Below are 21133 nucleotides of genomic sequence, written 5' to 3' on the forward strand. Positions count from 1 at the left end.
TTAGGTTTAAAGTGTTCTTTCTCACAACATTCCATGGTTTCTTACCAATCTCCTCAAACCTTTATTTTAGGACTAGTAGCCTTTTGCCCTAATTAGGCCTCCAAATTTTCCATTTTGAAAATATTTCAAAAAAAACTCAAGAAGATACCAATTAAGATATATTTTTAGAGAACTTGAATATTTTCAAGGTTTTAGTTCTTCAACCCCTCTGTACAACTCATTCCTACAAAATAGCCTACTTACAAGGGTTTTAAGACTTTACTTGTTCACAAGCCTTACAAAGATTCAAAAGGAACACAAAAAGATTCAAATCCTTCTTAGTTCTTGGAAACCATACCTTTAGATATTTCTATACATACTCCAATCCTTGATTGGCACAAACCAATCAAACTACTCCTCTACGCAAACCCTATAACCATCAAGTCACCTTGCCAGGTATGCCTGAATCTACCTAGGGATTAATTCCAAAAATTGAAGATCATTTCATATTGACCCCAATTCATTTATAGTTCCCTAATATATTCCTAAAGGTTTTTGTGTTCCAACAATTAGAAATCAAATTAGAGAAATTTCTATGATAACTGCTAATGCAGAGGAAGGGTGGTTGGTATTAAATACACAATAATAGTTGATAACTTAAGAGACTTAAATACTTTTTCCTATCAACAAATTCAAATTCTTCAAGGAATTAACTTGTTTAAGTCTATCACAATATTCCTAGATGCTGACTTGGTTTCTTAAACACCCAATTAACTAGCATGAGGATCTTTAAGACTCTAAGACAATACCATACTTCTATAAATTTGGCTCAAATGCACAATACCCTACCTGTTAGTCCTATTGCATGCTTGGAATGGGGACAACTTTGGTTTTCCTCAAAATGTTTGACAATCTAAAGAAAATTCCTAATACCCTTTTTAAAGAGTTTTATAACATAGCAAAGGATTGTATATGGTTACCATGGACCAATAGTATTATACATAATTGTACCTCACATCTTTGCATGAAAATTCATCAATTTAATAAGGGGGACATCACACCTACTATCCTTATCTCTCCAAATTCACACCAGAGTCATGAGATGACTACAAATGATTAATTCTCATAAATGATTGACCTCTTGGGCCTTGCAAAACCACAGTCCTTGAATCTTGACTCAAACCCAATTTTACTAGAGTTGCCTCAAACTCTTACCTCCACACACTGGGAACTAGAACATTTATGTTGAAAAAATTGTACCCCACATCTTTGCATGAAAATTCATCAATTTAATAAGGGGGACATCACACCTACTATCCTTATCTCTCCAAACTCACAAAAAAGTTGTGAGATGACTACAAATGATCAATTTTCATAAATGATTGACCTCTTGGGCCCTGCAACACCACAGTCCTTGAATCTTGTCTCAAACCCAATTTGACTAGAGTTGCCTCAAACTCTTACCTCCACACACTAGGAACTAGAACATTTATGTTGAAAAAAAATACTAGATCTGTAGAATGCTAGTTATTTTGTTGCTTTTTGGGATCATATTGATAATATAAAATATGTTTTAACTTTATGGTACTCATTTTTGTGTTAATTCTCTATAGATAAAGATGAAGCATCCTATGAGAAAAAATCTTGCCATCACAAAGAAGTTGCCAGCAAAAGATTCTAGCATGAGGATTCTTCTTATGAGGAGGTTAGTCATTTTGTTGTGGATAATTATCTATAGAAAAAAATCATGTTTCAGTGGAATCACAAGCTTATGGAATTTTGATGTTCAATAGTGAACAAATGGTTAATTGAAATGCCTCATTTCAAATTGAAAATCAAACAAAAAAATTGGTGCTCTCTAAATGATGAAGACATTCATTGTACTTTTCTAGCATAACATTAATAGATATTTATTTTTTATCTTTAAATATTGCTATGCTATCATGACATTTTTCATTTTATAATTTGTTTTTGTACTTTTTGAAAGAGAGATAAGAAATTTATGTTTAATATTATCCAAAGTGCATTATAGGAAAAACATAAAAACCAAGTGCTTTGGGAAAAAATAACTCAGTTGTAGTGAAGAATGGGTTAGTTGAAGCTTTAAAAAATGGTAAAGAAGAATCAAGTGAGGAAGAGTCTTGTCATGAGGTGCTCCATGGTTAAGCCAAGTCTTTAGTACATAATAAAGCAACTAAATTTCATAAAAAAAAATTTTGATAGTTGATTTGTTTAAATATTTCCCATAAAAAATTACTTAGTACATCTCATCTTTTTTCTACACAAGAGCTTGTAGTTCTGAAGGATCTGATAGTGAAGAAGCTAAAGAAGATATTGTACCAAAGGTATATTTGGTGCTCTTTTTTAAGTGAAAATGTGATTGGAAATTTTGTATATTGTCATATTTCACATGCAAAAAGGTCAAATTGTAAATAGAGGTGAAGCCGTATGGATTTATGTTTCTTCATTATTTATAATGCTCTCGATTCCTCCTTTGTAGCTGTAAAAATACTTGTATATTTTCACCTTTCCAGATACCCTTTACCAAGTTCTTGAAGATTCCTATAAGAATTTTCCTAAGGGAAAAATTCACTCAGGAACTAAGAACTCAAACACAAGAACTCAGTAGACCAAAGAGAGAGAGAGAGTATGATCAGAATGATGATATAATCAATATGCCATGATAAAAGCACACTAGGAGTGCTTGTATAAAAAGGTCTCTTAGGAAGCACCTAAAATGTCTCTAGAAACAACCAGGAGATAAGACAACTAAGCACCTTATCCAACATTCTAGATGAATGGATAAGAATTACAAAGTGTCATATGTGTGTAGAAGATTCATGTGTTGTAGACAACATGTGCTTAAAAGAGGTGTAGACCCCTATGATGTCATTATGACTACTCACAAGAGTTCACAAAATCCTAAGTGTCTCACAAATAAAAATAATGATAAAATAAATAAATAATGCATTAACCTAAGTAAACTTAAGTAAGTGTAATAAGTAAATACTTATTTACACCAACACCCCCCCTTAAGTGCAACTTAGGAAAATGCCCTTAAGCTTACGAACTAGGATGAAGATGCATAATGGGTCTCAGTTACTAGGCCATGTTAGGTAGCCATGTACATAATGAAAATGAAAATCTCTCATAAAGTATGAAAAGAGGGAAAACCTCATGGGAAAAACCCTCCCCCAAAAAGAGAGATGAAAAGGGATGCATGGATGGATGGAGTAATCAAGACCCCCCCATTACGACTTACATCAAGTATATACAAGAGAAATATGGAGAAGGAAAAAACCTCCTAAGAGGAAAAAGTCCCCCCCGAAAAAGGAGAAGAAGGAGATGAGGTAGTCCCCCCCCCCCCCCCCCCCCTAAAAGTAGTGTGCCAATCAGTGAGCAATGATTTGATGTAGAAGTTGATCCATGACCTTTGAATGATGTTCCTCCCCTTTGGAAGAAACAATGGCAAGGGTACTTGTGAGATGTGTCCCCTGTATAGAGAAGGAATCTCTATGATGATTAGTGTCTCTAAAACCTATCCAAAAGTCCTTGTGTCAATACTGATGATGGCTTCCTCCAAAACTACTAAAGGGAAGTGCAGATCGAATTAGGAGTGTGGTAGAACCTTCTTTAGGAATCCAATAGTCTTCTTAAATGTGAAAGAGATCTCCTATAGATGTTGTACATAAGAATCCACAATCATGTCAACTTGGAAGGATTGATCATGTAGAGAATGTGCAATAACTATAGAAGAATCTACCTCAGCAAAGAGAAGTGATAAATCATCATGAAAGTCTCCCATATCTATTGTGTGTGACTCCAAGAATAGAGCTAAAATGTTTGGCAAGAAATCATCACCTGAAGACCATGAGTACCCTGCAGTACTGAAGTACATGAATCTATCACTATGGCAAAGGATGCAGTATCTACCTCAAAGAGAAGACCAATGTCATCAATAATGTCTCCTACATCTTCAATGTGAGACTCCATGAACATGCCCGTAATGGTAGAAAGGAAGTCATCACATGAAGGTAGAGTAGGAATACATAAATGGTCCTGCTACACTAAATTCGAAGCATCTATGGCTAGAACAGGATCAGTAGGAGCAGTAGGAGTTGGAGGTGTGATCTCATTTGAAGTTGAAGAAACCATAGCTAGAGTGATTGGATGCAGAAAGTTCTCTGGAGATGGAGGAGCACATGGATCTCCATATGCTTCCCAAATAGACCACCAAATATCAAAAGAAAAATGTGCCAATCTAAGAGGACCAAAAGATTCCCTTCTCATACTTTTATGCAGAAATTGATTAAGCTTGATAATATATATCCAATAAAAATGTGGTGGCATTGAATAGAGATAAGGAAGCAATCTTGGATGTTCTCTTAGATGGTCAATTAGCAAAATCCTCCATTTGTAATAGTTCCTTGTTGTCAACTATGGTCTAATACCAAACCGAAAAAATTTGACAAGACTCCATGAGATCAATCAATGAACCTCCAAGAAATCAAAAAATCCCCCCCTAATGTATGATTTAGACACTTGGTAGCCACTTGCTAATTTAGGGCCTATTTCTAAAAGTAGTATTTTTGTCCATAGAACCTATAATATGATTGCAAATTTGGAAAGTAGACAAGAAAATATGCACTTTCAAAAAAAAGGAACCTAATTTGGAGTCCAGATGAGCCTGTACTAAGCATTTTAAGTGATAAAATTTGAGATTTTGGAGTTGTAGAAAAATTTAGGAACAAAGATTTTAAACCACTTACACCAATGTGTAGATCACAAAATTCTACCCCCAAAAAAAAAAAAATTGGTTGCAAAAAGGAGTTTGTATGAGGGAGATATCATTGTTTGAAAATCAGCACCGCACCTCCAAAAAACAAATGGCTTTAGATTTTGTCTTAGATGTTCGATTTGAATGAAAAAAAATATGATTTGGGGGTTTTTTGACCTTTTGAATGTGATGCAAATATCTGATTTGCACCAGCAAGCACCAATCTTCACCTGCAAAAAATATCTCCTATGGCCCTGTGGCCAATTTTTTTGTTTTTTAAAATGCAGATTAAAAAAAAAATAGCAGAGATGTAGATGAAAAAAATGTAGATCTAAAAATTAAATATACAGATCTAAAATGATCATACCAATGCTACAAATCGGTCCTTCAAGGTGCCGATTTAAAAAAAAATTGCCTCAATTTTGACTATGCCTAGGGTAGGAAAAATTATAGTCAAAATTCGCTGAATTAGTGTTCTAGACATAATGGCGAGGTCAGATCTAATGCTGGACACTCCCAATTTTTGTGATACTCCAAAGTCGGGTTGTGGTGATGAAGCAAGATGATGGTCCCAAATGACTATGTGATGAGAAAATCTCCAAATGCTCTGATACCATGTAAGAATTTTCCTAAGTGCAAAATTCACCCAGGAACTAAGAACTCAAACACAAGCACTCAGTAGACCAAAGAGAGAGAGAGAGAGAGAGAGAGAGAGAGTATGATCAGAATGATGATATATTCAATATGCCATGATAAAAATACACTAGGAGTGCTTGTATAAAAAGGCCTCTCAGGAAGCACCTAGAATGTCTCTAGAAACAACCAAGAGATAAGACAACTAAGAACCTTATCCAACATTCTAGATGAATGGATAAGAATGACAAAGTGTCATATGTGTGTAGAAGATTCCTATGTTGTAGAAAACATGTGCTTAAAAGAGGTGCATACCCTTATGATGTCATTATGACTACTCACAAGAGTGCACAAACTCCTAGGTGTCTTACAAATAAAAATAATGATAAAATAAATAAATAATGCATTACCCTAAGTAAACTTAAGTATGTGTAATAAGTAAATACTTATTTACACCAACAATTCCAAAATATCTTGGGCTGACCCCACTCTAGCATGTAGGCAAGTTTCTCGATTGGACCATCCTTTGTTCTCGGACCATCCTTTGCATTTGCCTATAAAGAAATGGGCACCCCCAAGCTAAACTATCTAGATTTCCAAGGGCATGGAATTGTAGGGCTTGAACTCCCTTCTAGTTCACCTTGGAGGTTTATTAGTTTGGCAAGACAATGAAATATGTCATAACTCCTACTTGGTTCACAGACCTAACTCCTTTCCTTTTTCTCCAAGTTTTAGCTTTGCTACTATGGCAAAGAAAGGGGTGTTTTTCACCTTCAGGGTCTTCAAAAAATCCTCTCCAACCATCGTCACACTAGATGCATGTTGGATCTCCTTCCTATCTTCTGGCAGTGGTCTCATGGTGTATTCCTTCTCATTTTTGGAGATGATGTAAACATTTATCCTTCAATTGTGCTTAGAATTGACATCAAATTTCTAGGGCCTACCTAACAATAGGTGACAAGCATCCATTTTTTCAACATCAAAGACAATCTTGTCTTTGTACTCTCCTATTTGAAATTGAACATGAACTTGTTCATTTACTATGACCCACTGCTCCTTATTTAGCCATGAAACCTTATAAGGGTTAGGATGAGGCAACTTCTTCAATCCAAGCTTCTCTACCATTTCTACTTAGGCTATATTATGAGTTGAACTAGAATCTACAATAACTTTGCAGACCTTACCTCTTACCTTGCAGAGAGTTCTAAATAATGTCTTTCTTTGGGGAGGTTCTTGCTCTATGACAGTCTTTAATAGGGTTCTATTGAACATTAGAGACTCTCCTCTCTATGGATCAGCATTTCCTCTTGCCCCCTGGTCACTTTGTGCATCCTCCTCTTGAGCCAAATGGACCATTTTCTCAAGAAGTTCTTGTATGTAGTAAGTGCAATATGTAGAGGTAGAGTTTCTTTTCATTTTTTAAATTTCTTTATCTCTTTATCAGTCTATCTCTCTATCTATACCTCTTTCTATCTGTCTCACTTTAGTATTCATTTCTATATGTGTCTTCCTCTTACTACTCCATTTGCAAGTTGCAAACAAATCATCTTTCTTCCACCAATGAGTCATTCCATTTAAGAAAGACCATCTTTGACAATATCAATGCACACAAAAATAGGGAGATAATTGCTAGATTGTGGTCTAACTTAAAAAGAAAAGGTAATGGAAAATGTTATTGTCCTTGCAAAAATTGTAAGGGCTTAAAGACTTGAAGATATCTAATCAAAATAGTTGAGGAACATTATATGAAACATGGTCACATTGAAGGGGGAAACGAATATCATCCATTGGTATGTATTTTAATAATTTATAAATTGCATAAGACATGATTTGATGATGACACCATGGTCGAGGCTAATATAAGGTCATCATTTTTATATAGGTCAACATCCCTAGGTTTCATGTTATGGACCATGACAATTTAGAGAGTGTGAATTTCCAAATGAGGGAACATGGATGTGCGAATATTGAGGTAGAAGGTAATGATACCATGGAAGAAGACCACAATGATGAAGATCACGATGATCAAGATGATCATGATGATCAAGATGATGATGATGATGATGTTGACACAAAGCTTGATGCACCTATACTTGAGAAGGCACACAAGTCCCTATATGAATGCTTTGAAACAACTCTTCTTGCTACTGTATTGTTGTTAGTGAACTTGAAGGTTATGAATGGTTTATCCAACATAGCAATGATAGGTATGTTAAGATATGTCATCTTATTTCATTATTTTACTTGTAATTCCCTTACAATTAACATTGGGTTCGGGTGGCAATTAATATTCTTGAAATTAACAAATTATATCTTTAGTCATAGGTTGATAGGTGAGAGTTTGTTACCACCATCAAACATTCTATCTCACTCATACTGAGAATTATCTACCATCATAAAAGATATCAGAATGGAGTATCAAACAATACATGCATGTCTAAATGATCATATTATATATCATAAATAGAATGAATTTGCAACACAATGCCCTATTTTCATACTAGTAGATATCAATCAGATCAATTAACAAAAAAGGTGCCTTGCAAGGTTCTTCAGCATATTCCCATTATTCCACGTCTGCAATGGTTATTCAGGTGCAATAGCTTGATACAATTTATGGATTACCATGCACACAATAGAAGTCAAGATGACATTATGTGAATGCCTATAGATGGTTTAGCATTTAAGGAAATAGAGGGAAAATGGCCGCACTTTAAAGAAGAACCTCATAATCTCAAGCTTTCATTGGCAACACAAGGTGTCAATCTTTTTGGAGAGATGAAATCTACTTACTCGGTGTGGCCTATTTATGTTATCAACAATAACATACCTCCTTGGTTTTTCATAAAGAGAGAGCACATAATGTTGACACTGATTGTTTCAGGTTTTTTCTTATTTAATGGTCATCTAAATTAATTTATTATTACTAATCCATCAAAATGGTCATAATAATTATGTAATGTTTTTGTTCATTCAACTAGGTAAGTACCAAGTTAAAGATATCAATGTATATATTGAACCCCTTATTGATGAGTTGATGGTGTTATGGAATGGGGTTACTATGTATGACATCTACAGACCAATAGGACAAAGACAATTTCAATTTCATGCAATGCTTGTATGGATAATACATGATGCCCTTGGGCTAACACATTTTTGTGGTATGTTCTCTTCTTAACACCACTTTTTTACTATTTTATAGTGACAACACAAAGTTAACACATTTATTCCAATTATACATGATCTTGTAGGTCTTCAGACAAAGGTAAAATTTGCATGTCCAGTTTGTGGTCCAAAGATGAAATCTTGTCAATCAAAATGTTTAAGAAAGTAGGTGTCTGATGAGAATAGACACTTTCTACACAGAAATCATAAGTACTAAATTATTGAAAAGCATCTTTTTAATGGGAAAGAAGAGACTACGTCAAAGACACAGAGAATGACCTATAGAAGTTGGCATAAAATAAAATAAATCGTTGAGTTAATGTTATTCCATCTGATGGTTTTTGTTTCAAATTTATATTTTGATATTGTGTTTTGTTTACTGATGATGTAATTGATGCTTGTGAAGGTTTTCAAGGCATCAATGACCAACTTCCAAAAGGACTAAAAATTTATCGTACACAATTTACTAGTTTGTCATACTATGAGAAACTCCCAATTGTGCATTTGTTTGATCCTATGCATATTGGAAAGAATGTAACAGAGACATTATGGAAAATCTTGGATGGAAGGCATGACAAAGACCAAATTGTCAAAACTTGCAGTGACATTGAAGAATCCAACCATGCAATTAAAAATGGCATTCGATCAAATAACAATGAAGACCATATTGATACAAATGCCCTTAGTTGGTTATTGTCAGAGCAGTAGAGAAATGCTATAAAAGAAGTCATAAAAAAAAATGATTTCCCACAGGATTTTTTGTGAACATAAATAATCTCATATCAAAGAAAAGTGAATTTGGGCTAGGGTTGAAAACACATGATTGTCATACATTTATTAAGGTAATTCATGTTATTTTGTATTCACTATATATTTGTATATTGTATGTAGTTTTAATTGCATTCTTTTATAAAATATTGACAAGATCATTTTAAAAATATTGCAATACATTCTACCTCTATCTCCCCCACACCACTTCACCAACAATGTCAAATAGGTTTTATATGATTTTGGAAAATACATGAGGTGGTTGTCATTGAAAGAAGATATAAAATATTGGAAGAGAAAAATTTTGCTTCTTATGTGTGAAATACAAAAGTGTCTACCTCTAAGTTTTTTCAATGCACATGAACACTACCTCATACATCAAATTGAGGAGATTGAATTGTGTGGACTTGTACCAACTAGGTCAATGTGGATGGTTGAGAGGCACTTGAAATTTTTAAAAGGCTTGGTTTGATAGAGAGCACATCCTGAGGGTTCTATGGTGGAGGGATATATGGTATACTAGACCATGGTGTACATTAGTGAATATCTTCCTAAATTTGCAGCAAAGATCCATGTAGATCATATTTGGGATCCCAAATCAATTAAAAAATTTGAAGGGAAGTACTTGATGGGAAAAGGTAGATTGAGAAAAGTGAGAGGTAAATCTAAGATTTTATTGTAGTTAATTAATTCTTATAAATCTTCAATATAAGTTATTTATAATTGGTGTTTTTTTCTTGATATAGGTGGTCGAGAGTGGGATGCAATAGATTTGTATATTGTGAACAATCTTGATTAGATGATGGTATGGATTGAACTATGTCAACAAAATGGTTGCTCACTAACATGAGAAGGTGTTGCTTCATTGGTTACAGAAGCTCATCGTAATGGAGATTCCAATATTACACTGATGGTAGTTGATCCAGTAAAGGGTTTAAGAGCTAAAGAGGTATGTAGAAATTTATTAATGATCATAACTTGACGTATGTTTTGTATCAACTCACGATGCAAATAATTTACACATGCATCAAAAATTGTAGGTCAAGCACCACAAAGCTATGTACTATCATGGGCACAAATTTCACATAAAAAAGTTGGATGACACAAAGAAAACTTGTGATTCTAGGATAACTTCAATTTTTGAGGTCACCAATATATCATCTAGAAATGGCATACATCCTCAAAAATCTCAAAATCAATATTATGGCATCTTGGATGATATAATTGAGTGTGACTTTAACTCCTTCAAAGTAGTTCTATTCGTCATTAAATGGTACAGGTTACGACTAAATCAAAATGATCCAAATAGAACAGTTATTCAACATGATAATGGATTTACAATGATTAATAAAAAGTCATTTGAGCCAATTGGAGATGAGCCCTATGTTCTTCCAAGACAATATGAACAAGTGTTTTACTTAGAGGTTCCACATAAATAGGATTGGTCATTTGTTGTTAGACATGATCTAAGAGGAAGGCTGATAAAGTATAATATTATGGAAGAAGAAGATATTGAAGATGATGAAGAAGCGGATGATGAAGATCAAGATGATGGTGATGATGATGATGGTGATGATGATGATGATGATGGTGATGATGATGATGATGGTGATGGTGATGATGATGATGATGATGGTGATAATGGCGATGATGATGGCAATGATGATGGTGATGATGGCGATGATGATGGTGATGATAGAAATGATGATGATGATGATGAGGATGATGAAGAAGAAGAAAATCAATGACTATAGACATCACCACCCCTTCTGTTGATGATCTTGCATTCCATATATAAGGTAAATTTGTTCATGTTTACGATATTGCATATTGTTCATGTTGTCTTCTAAGTTATTTGTAGCATATGTGTATCATGTAATTTTTAGCTAACTTAAGTTAAATGATTAACATATGCAAGAAATATGATTACTTATTTATTGTGTTCAATTCTAATGATTACAACATATGTTATTTATAATTACCATTGTTTATATTGTGTCTAATTATCACCCTTTTTGCAAATAGTCAATTGACTATAGACATCTTCACCCCTTCTATTGATGATCTTGCATTCCATATATAAGATAAATTTGTTCATGTTTACGATGTTGCATATTGTTCATGTTGTCTTCTAAGTTATTTTTAGCATATGTGTATCATTTAATTTTTAGCTAACTTAAGATAAATGATTAACATATGCAGGAAATATGATTAAATATTTATTGTGTTCAATTCTAATGATTACAACATATGTTATTTATAATTAACATTGTTTATATTGTGTCTGATTATCACCCTTTTTGCAAATAGTCAATTGACTACAGACATTGTCACCCCTACTGTTGATGATCTTGCATTCCATATATAAGGTAAATTTATTCATGTTTACGATCTTGCATATTGTTCATGTTGTCTTCTAGGTTATTTGTAGCATGTACACGTATCATTTAATTTTTAGCTAACTTAAGATAAATGACTAACATAAAAAAGAAATATGATTACATATTTATTTTGTTCAATTCTAATGATTACAACATATGTTATTTATAATTACCATTATTTATATTGTGTTTGATTATCACCCTTTTTACAAATAGTCAATTGACTATAGACATCGTCACCCCTTTGGCCTGGATCATACACAGTGACATGGATCAACAAGTATAAGTCAATAAATGGACATAATTTTCTTATATTCTTCTTGTTTATCATTGACAAAGTATGTTATAAATATACATTTTATGTAATCATATAATGTATATATAGACAAAGAAGGTTCATATAGAAATATAATTGTATAATCACTTTCAACTTACTACATTTTATGTCTCTCACATATAGACAAGGAAGAACTGCACACATGAGTCATGACTTGATTATTCTATATATATTATTTAAATATTATCAAATTTCCATTTTATTGATTGTAGGTGCCACCAAATAGGTACTTGTCAGATCTATCTACATCAAATGAAGGAAATGAGGAAATGGTAGATGAAAGCTATACATGTAGTACAACTAAAATAGGGAGATCAACAAGAGGTCAAAAGATTAGAATTTTTTTTGATAAACACATGAAATTTTTCCTTGCTAATGGGGGGTCATGTTCTTATGATGATGAGACCAAAGGCAACATCAAGGTACCCTTTCAGTACACACACATTGAGAAAGAATGGGTACCCAATGAGCTACCTCCAATTAACACAGACTTTTTTGTTAATGAGAGGATATATCACATTGCTCCATCCTAATTACATGGTTTGGGCCTATTTTCCATGGATGGGATAAAGGTATGTCACAACAAAGTTGTTGAATTGTTCAAGTATGTCAGTCCATGTTACAATTACAATGATTGGATGCAGATTGTTTGATATAAAAAAAGTACGCGTAGGTATGCACTATCAGCTAATTATATACAATGGAAAGAAAATGATCAAAGTAAAAGATTTTCTATGTACACTGATGGGACACCAAAAGAAATAGGTAATATTGCAGATTTTATAAATAGAACACGACCTTCCTCAACTAGTAAGCAACCCAATTGCATATTTGAGGCACGTGAGGGGAATGAAGTTTTTGTTTGTGCAATAAAATCAATAAGTGTAGGGGAAGAACTACTAATAGATTACCATTTAAATCACATAGATACAAACAAAGTTACTATCATGAGGGTTGTAAGTACTATATACCATTTTGTTAATAAGTTTTTTTCTTTTTTGTTTATTGCTTTCAATTAGCTGAAGTTTTTATGTTTAATATTTGTGATAGGACGATATGGATCCGACGAATGATAGAGACCATGAGAATGCTGCTCCCACCCATTCTTCAGCAAGGGTAAACCTTATTGAAATTGTACAAATTAGATAGTTGAAACATGTTATATTATTATGTTATTTTATTTATGGTTTTTGAGTTTTTGTGATAGTTTTACTAATATTCCTCTCACAATCTGATGTTCAAGATAAGGGAAAAGAACTTGCAATAATTATAGAGCCACTAGCTACCCCTTCTGATGATGATATTGTAGAAACTCCCAATGTAACAATAATGTTGAAGAAAAAAATTTAAAAAATTAATTTAGAAATAATAAGAACTTTGGATGAAGCAAATATTCCATCTGAGAAGATGATGAAGAGGCTATCTGATTTGAGAGCGCAAGCTCATCATTATGAAGTAAGTAGTAATGAATCTTTAGTTATAACAAAAGTTCAATAAATATTTATATTTTATAATCTTTTATGTTGTGAAGTAAAATATGTAATATGTGTTCTTGTTATAGGATTTTTTTGGCAATTGATCTAGAACCTAGTCAAGGACAACACAGTGAGGGTAGTAGTAGCAGAGCTCTAACTGCCATTGGTAAAATAATCTTTTAGTTGACAAGTTAAAAAGAATTTTTTATTTTGAACATTCAAAAACTTCTTAAGTTAACTCTTACTTATATTATTTCAGAATGTCTTTGCTAACTATGTCTTGTTTAGATCATCAAGTGCAAGAGACTCCTAGGAGGTCGACAGACATCCATACGAGGTTTTTTACTACAATGTCAGCAACAAGGGGACATCTAGCTAGTAAATCCTTTTTTTGCTATATTTGGTTTTGTGTTAATTATGAGTTGATAATTTTTACTTTTATCTTGGGTGCATCACATAGTGGATTTTTTTTTTGTGGTAGGAGATGCACCGTTTGCTATGCCAAAGAAAAATAATAGTGCAAGTATTGGTGATAATTCACCATCATTTCCTGGAGCTACCTGTGTTTCTAGCACGGGAGCTATGCAAACTTCATTGTTGATTGACAATGATGAATCAATGCCTTTAAAATGTCCTAAGATTCCAGGTACTTTAAATAATTATTTTTTATAATGTGATATGCATTTACCTATTCATAAGAAGCTTTGGATTGATTATCCCATGAAATTTTTTGCAAGAAATCATACATTTTATAGGAAGCTTTATGACTTCACACTGAAAATATTCAGGCCCACCATACATACAAGGTGGAACATCATAAGTGAACTAATTTTATCCCACTATTTTTTTTTTCATATCATTAATTGGTGCAATATTTTTCCTTTCATTTGGGTCTTTTCTTTTACTAGCTATGTCTAACAATTTTGTATTTTTTCTTAAAAGGTGGAACTTTCAAGATCAAAAATTAAAAGATCATCTCATCAAATATTTATAGCATGAGTTTGGTAATAATATTTTTGATCATAGGAAAATGTTACAAAAATCTTGCAAACATCTTAAGATTGTGAGGGACTCATATAGAAAGAGTCTCATCTTAAACCCAAAGTACGAGAGTCCTCCCTTTATTACAACGAGGGAATGGAATGAGTTCATTTTGGATGCAAAGGAGAAGGGGGCAGATGATCAAAGAGAAACTACACCAATAAGTGTGAGAAGGTATGCATTAGTATTAACTACTAGTACATTAATGTAATAATGCACTAATTAGTAATGATCTTTATTTCTATATCATCTAACATATTTCAAACTTTTCATAGGTTGTAGGACACATCAAAGGCAACAAAGGCCAAGCTATAAAAGGTTGGGCAACACAAACTTAGCTCTAGGGGATATTCTAAAGTCAAAGCACAAGTTGTAAGTAGCAATAAATGAATTGTAGAGAAAAAATATTTATAAAATGCAAATAAAATGTAGGGCACTGATTTTAATATGGAGGCCATAGAAGAAAACAAAAAAATTTCCTTCAAGCAAGGCTATGCAGTTGTGGCTGAATGCCTATGGCAAGCTTCCATTGCCCCAACTAAATAGTCTCCTACATGATGTGCACAGGTAAATATGCCAAAAAATATATTAGAAATTGAATACTTGAGCAAAAATCTATTTGATAATAATGTGCATGACACTGTAGTGCAGCCTATTAATCATGATATAGATCATACACCGCATCATGAAGCCCCCAATGTGCCTCATACTATCCATGGAGGTGCTCATTTTCTATTAAAAACTAATTATGTAATTATTAATACAATTTAACATCTTTAATTGAACTTGATGTAACCTTTTTGTGTATATTTTAGAGGACATAGATCAATCATGTTATGTTGATGAACGAATGCTAGAGGATGTTTAGATTGATCAATAGGTAGCTCATGTTGCACATTTAGGTAAAAAAAATCTAGTTTTTGTTCTTTTAAATTAATTTTTTGATTTATAGTTCTTTTACTTAAATAAAAACTCATAATTCACTAATATAAAATGGTGTGAATTTAACTCATGAAGTACTTATTATTGTAGCAGACCCCCCTTTGGTGCAACAATCTCATGATGTTCCTCAATGGATGAGGAGGAGACATGCGTTAGAACCAGTAGAGGAGGGGGATGATGAGGACATTGATATTCGTCTTAAAATTTTCATGAAAAAAAAATAGCAAGAAAGCCAAAAAGAACTAATTGTTGTGTGTTAATGAATTTTATATGTTAATGACTTATTCATGAATATTGGGTGTTAATGTATATTGTGTTAATGAATTATTCATGAATGTTGTGTGTTAATTAATTTTATGTTTTAATGAATGTTATCATGTGATTATAATGATTGAATGTTATATTTCAAATATGGATGAATGAATGAATGTTATTAAATGTTAATGGGGAATTTAGAGTGATGTTGGGGGGGGCAGGGGCCAAATTAGCTTCCACCTTCACATGGTTGGCCTTGTTTAGTAGAGAATATTAGACTATTCTTGAAACCAAGTGAAGCTCAAACTTTAAAGATAAGCTTATAGTTAATAGTGACAACCAATTAGCAAGTCCAAATGAAATTCTTCATTACAGGTACCTTTTTAGTTTTTAAAGCACGATGTCATGTTTTAATATTGTGTAGTTTTTTTCTTAAGTCAAAGTATTATTATTATTATTATTTTAATATAAGAGGGGTAAACGCTTTGACCTAGAGCTATGAACCAGTGAGGCCACAAATGGGGGACCTCATCCCCATGAGATTTGAACCTTGATGGCAAGGATAACAATGCAACAACTTAACCATCACAACATGCCACTATTGGCAAGTCAAAGTATTATTTTACTATAAGAACATAATTTATGATTTGTTTTCTAAACTAAAAGTATTAAATAGTCAAAATTGTCTTATTTTCCACGCTCAATTTTCATATTAATGTGAGATATTTTAAAATGACAATCTAAGAATTGTACAATATCTGATTTGAAAAACCCTACATGTTCAAAATGTGGTGCTCTTTCTAATACATTTGTTGTCAATGCATTCTAGGCAAAGGCTAGTCATGAAAAAGATTTTAAAGAAGCATTACAAGCTCTTAGGGGAAGCCAATGTGATGTTTCATATGAAGCAACTGAAATCTTGGTGCATATCTTTGTTTGTTCTAGAAATATATATATTTTTCATTCACCGGTATCAACTAGGTCAGCTTTCCAATTTCAATTTAAGCTAAAATTTGAGTAAAACTTTGGAGCTAATCAATTCCAATGAAGACGTTGAAAAAAATAGTTGATTTTTGTTGATATTAGGTTATCAATCTATTGAATATATTATATAGGAATATATAGAGGAGTTGGAAAATCTACCCAAGACCAAAATACTTGATCTGTTTCACAAAAACTATGCTCCTGTTATCATTGTAAGCAATATACTCAAAGATTTTTTGGTTCTCCATAATTTATCTACTCATCCATAGTTCCTTCCAATAATCAATTAATCATGTACAACTTCATAATATGTACTGTACTTGATGAAATTTTGTTTGTTGAATCTTAATTATTTATCCAATCACCCTTTATAGCTTAACAATTGTATTTTATGTATCAAGTTGGTGTTGGCCTAGCGATATGCCAACAAATTGGTGGAATCAATGGTGTTATATTTTATGCCAGTGCAATCTTTGAGGCTATTGGTGAGAAGCTATGTTAGGCGATTAGATGTTTCTCTTTCATTTTTTTTGATATAAATGTGTTCTTTTTTGTTTTAGATGTAATATAATTGTTTTGATTAGATAATGTGGGATAGGGTTCAAACCTGTACAATAAAGAAACAACAAGATCATAAAAAGTAATATCAAGTTGAAGCTACAGGCAGAAGGAATTCATAAGAGGTCAAAAGACTTTTGGACTTTAATGTAGGCTATTCTTTGGGATAGACAACATTAGTTGCAATTGCTATAGTTTGGGTGCCAACAATGGTCAATTCTAGATAAGAATATCTTATTTAGTTCATCTAAATGATCAAACACATTTGTCTTACTTATTAATTAGAAAGTGGTGCATGGAATGTGCCAAAGACAGCAGTAGGTGCATTGTTGATGGAAAAATCTGGTAGGAGACCACTTCTAACAACATGAGTTTGGTCCTAAATATAGACTATTATAGGGACATTTACTATGTATTAATTTGAACAATAATAACGAAAACTTTCTTCAGATTGTTGCAGGAGGAATGAGTATCAGTTGCCTTATTGTTGGATTGTCATTCTACATACTAGTAATTACACTTTCCTGTCATTATAACACTTTATGTCCACTAACTTAATTTAATGGGATTTAATTTCATTTACCTAATGCTCATGCAAAAGAAAGTAGTCGTTTCTCTTGTTAAATCATCTAAGACTATAAAGGGAATGCCATTGTTGTGTCAATGTGTTTAAAAGAAATTTTTTAGAGTTTTGAATAAGGGTTTAGTTCAGCTCAATTGTTTTTATAAATTAATTTCTGGCTGTTTTGTTAAAACCGTTGTAGAGTAGGATAGTATAAATCTGTAAGATCATCTTGTTTCTATAGGGGTTTGAAATTGAGAGGGGGTCTTTATTTAGAGGCTAATTTTTTTGTGATATTGCTATTATGATTTAATTGTGTAGTTTTTGACTCAAATTCATTGATCTATGTTTCATTAGTAGCAATTGGCACTAATCTATCTAGTAAAGCACTAGGACTTTGGCCAAGGGCACTCATCCCAGTACTACTTCAACTTAGAACTCACTTAACTACATAATTTTGTCCATGGTTAAACCCACTTTGATTAATTTTTTAGTGAATTTAATTGTATAAGTTTATTTATTTTGATTATATTTCATATCTATTATTGAAACAAAAGAAACATAAGAAACTAAAGTAAAGATCCCATCTTTTACAAAGTATGGAAACAAAATTAGACCTGAACCATGATCATAAAGAACACAAAATCTATAAAAACTTGCAAGATGTAAAGAGATAATAAGAAGCACAATAATGAAATCAGCCTAAAAGGCATCCATGTATTAAAGAATTAAAGGAGGAGAGTGCATATGACAAGAGTAATTGGATCTAATCAAAAGTCAAACCCAATACTCAATGAGTGGTTGAGTCCACTCCCATGAACCTAAGATGAGCTATCAAAATGAAATGAAAAAATCTACTTTAAAAAACTCCTAAATGGTGACTACTTGAATGAAAAAGTGATTAAATAAAATAAATATACTAACAAAATCTAGTATTAAGGACTACTACATTAACAAAGAATCAATCCCTAGCTTACTGGAGACCCCACCGAATTCCAAAGACATAGAAGTAGCCTCTTGTTTAGTATGAATCAGAATATGTGAGTTGGTTAGTTGTTTTTGTGTTTGTTTTTTATTATTTTGACATTGGTTTGTTTTGGTTAATTTTATACTTTTCATTAGTTAAGTAGTCTAGTAAGGGGGCTAAGGGCTGACCTTTGCACTATTAAATATTTCCTTACATTTAGGAATGTTAACTTCAGGCAAGAGACAAGTTAGAGAAATCAATGGTGGCAGATAATGAATCAGGGAAGAGTATTATGAGTGAGATTCAAACAAGTTCAGGAATGTTCTCAAATAAATCTCAGGTATGTTGGGCTCATCCATCAATCAAAGCCTGATTTTAAAATGTAGAAAAATATGAGACTATTCATTATAAATTAGTTAGATGAAATTTTAAGTAGGCACTTGGGCTTTACCAAACATTCATATTATAGATTATATTGATTAAGATCATGTAATAAGTAGATCTTTCTTGGCTTACGTTTACTCCACTACAAAGGCTATTTATTGGCATCACTTGTACATTTTTATTAGGATGACATTGTTGGAAGGATTGAAGATAGAATAACAGCCTAGACCTTTCTTCCAAAAGGTAATAACATGTTGAAAAATGGTAGTAACCTAAGTCTAATTCATGATGTATTGGTAAAGATTCTTTTAAAGAACTTGTATCATTTTGATGATGATTACAAAATGATGTTCCATTTTTATAACATTGTAAATTCTTGTACAATTTCTTATGAAAAAAGAATTTCATTAACTAGTTTCATTGAAAGTAATTTTACTAGTTCAAGCCAAGCCCTTCCCACTTTATTTAACCAAGATTTAAATCATGAAATGACCTCATTAAAATGTAAGCCTCAATTTTTCCAATACTATAAAAGATCTTGTTCGTAAGTTTCTTTCATTAATATTTCTTTTATGTGTGTTTTTAGAGAATGGCGAGGCAATACAAATTTTATAGTATGAAAATGGCCAGAAATATGAACCTTATGTTGATTTTTTCCATGATAAGTTTAACAAAGAGGTGGGTGGTTATAGAACTTCCACAGTGTTCATGTATTTATTAGATGTGATCAAGGGGGGTGAGACTATTTTTCCCTATTCAGAGGTTAGTTTCTTTGCATCAAACACCCACTTTATGTGGTTAATCCATATCATAAAATGTAAGTGAGCTCTTACAAATATTATTCAATTATCTTTGTTGGGTAGTTAGGAAAGTGATGACCAATTAAAAGATAGTTCTTGGTCAGAATGTGCCAAAGGTGGATATTCAAGTATAAATACTTTGGAATTTTTTTTGTTCTCCAAATTAACACTGACTAAGCATTCATGTTTACATTTAATAATCTTAAGGGTGAAAGATGAAGTGAAGCTTATATTCTTTATTTTTATCAATATAATTTATTTTCTAATTCATAGTCAAAACTAAAATGATTTGTGAGATGATTGTAGTACAAGTGAAAAATGAAATTCATGTTTTTTTTAATACAGTGAAGCCAAGAAAAGGTGATGCTATTATGTTCTTCATTCTTCTACCAAATGGGATAGCTAATAAAAATAGCCTACATGGAAGTTGTCTTGTTATAGAAGGAGAGAAGTGGTCTGCTACAAAATGGATACATGTGAAGGCATATGGCTTCATTAAAATGGGCACTTCTGATGAATGCATTGATGAAAATGATGATTGTGCTAAGTGGATTGCTATTAGGGAATGCATGAACAACCCCACCTATATGATTGGCTCTCCACATTCTAATTGGATACAAATTTACCCCCTATCTCAACATCTTTCATTTCCTAAATATTCCAACATGTGCAACAAAGTCGAGAAAGATCATTAGAAACAAACTAGTACACAACTTCTAGTCCACATCAATAATAGGTAGACAACTCACCCACCATTTGGGGAGCTGAGTGAGAGTCTACATATTGATTTTTTCCACCTTTGGACAATTTCAAGCCTTAAGTTTAATAGGGTCCCAACTACAAGAGGAATGTGGAAGAGCCCATTTCGAGAGAGAATCAACAACAATAATTTCTAGATATTGACAATGTTTTATCTCAATAGTCAAGCCTTGATGTGAATTAGGAGCAACAACATTTAGAGAAGGTTGCACGTGGCTAGAGTGGACCACATCAACAACAAGAGGTGGGGTTAGATCCATTAGGCTACAAAAGGCTAGTTCAATACAACCATAACATTGGGAGGAGTCATCATTACCCTATGGAGAGTCATTAGAGGAAGAGTTAGATGCACAGATAATCAAATAA

At 32.6% G+C, this 21133-nt stretch overlaps 1 pseudogene; it reads left to right on the forward strand.

Moving 5' to 3' along the window:
- The first annotated feature begins 5241 nt into the window (after positions 1-5241).
- Positions 5242-20703, forward strand: LOC149551894 (putative prolyl 4-hydroxylase 7; annotated as a pseudogene).
- Positions 20704-21133: the final 430 nt, after the last annotated feature.

Source organism: Cupressus sempervirens, chromosome 6 (genome assembly GCF_028749045.1).
Source record: "Cupressus sempervirens isolate cs-2001-9-10 chromosome 6, ASM2874904v1, whole genome shotgun sequence".
Lineage (NCBI taxonomy): Eukaryota > Viridiplantae > Streptophyta > Pinopsida > Cupressales > Cupressaceae > Cupressus > Cupressus sempervirens.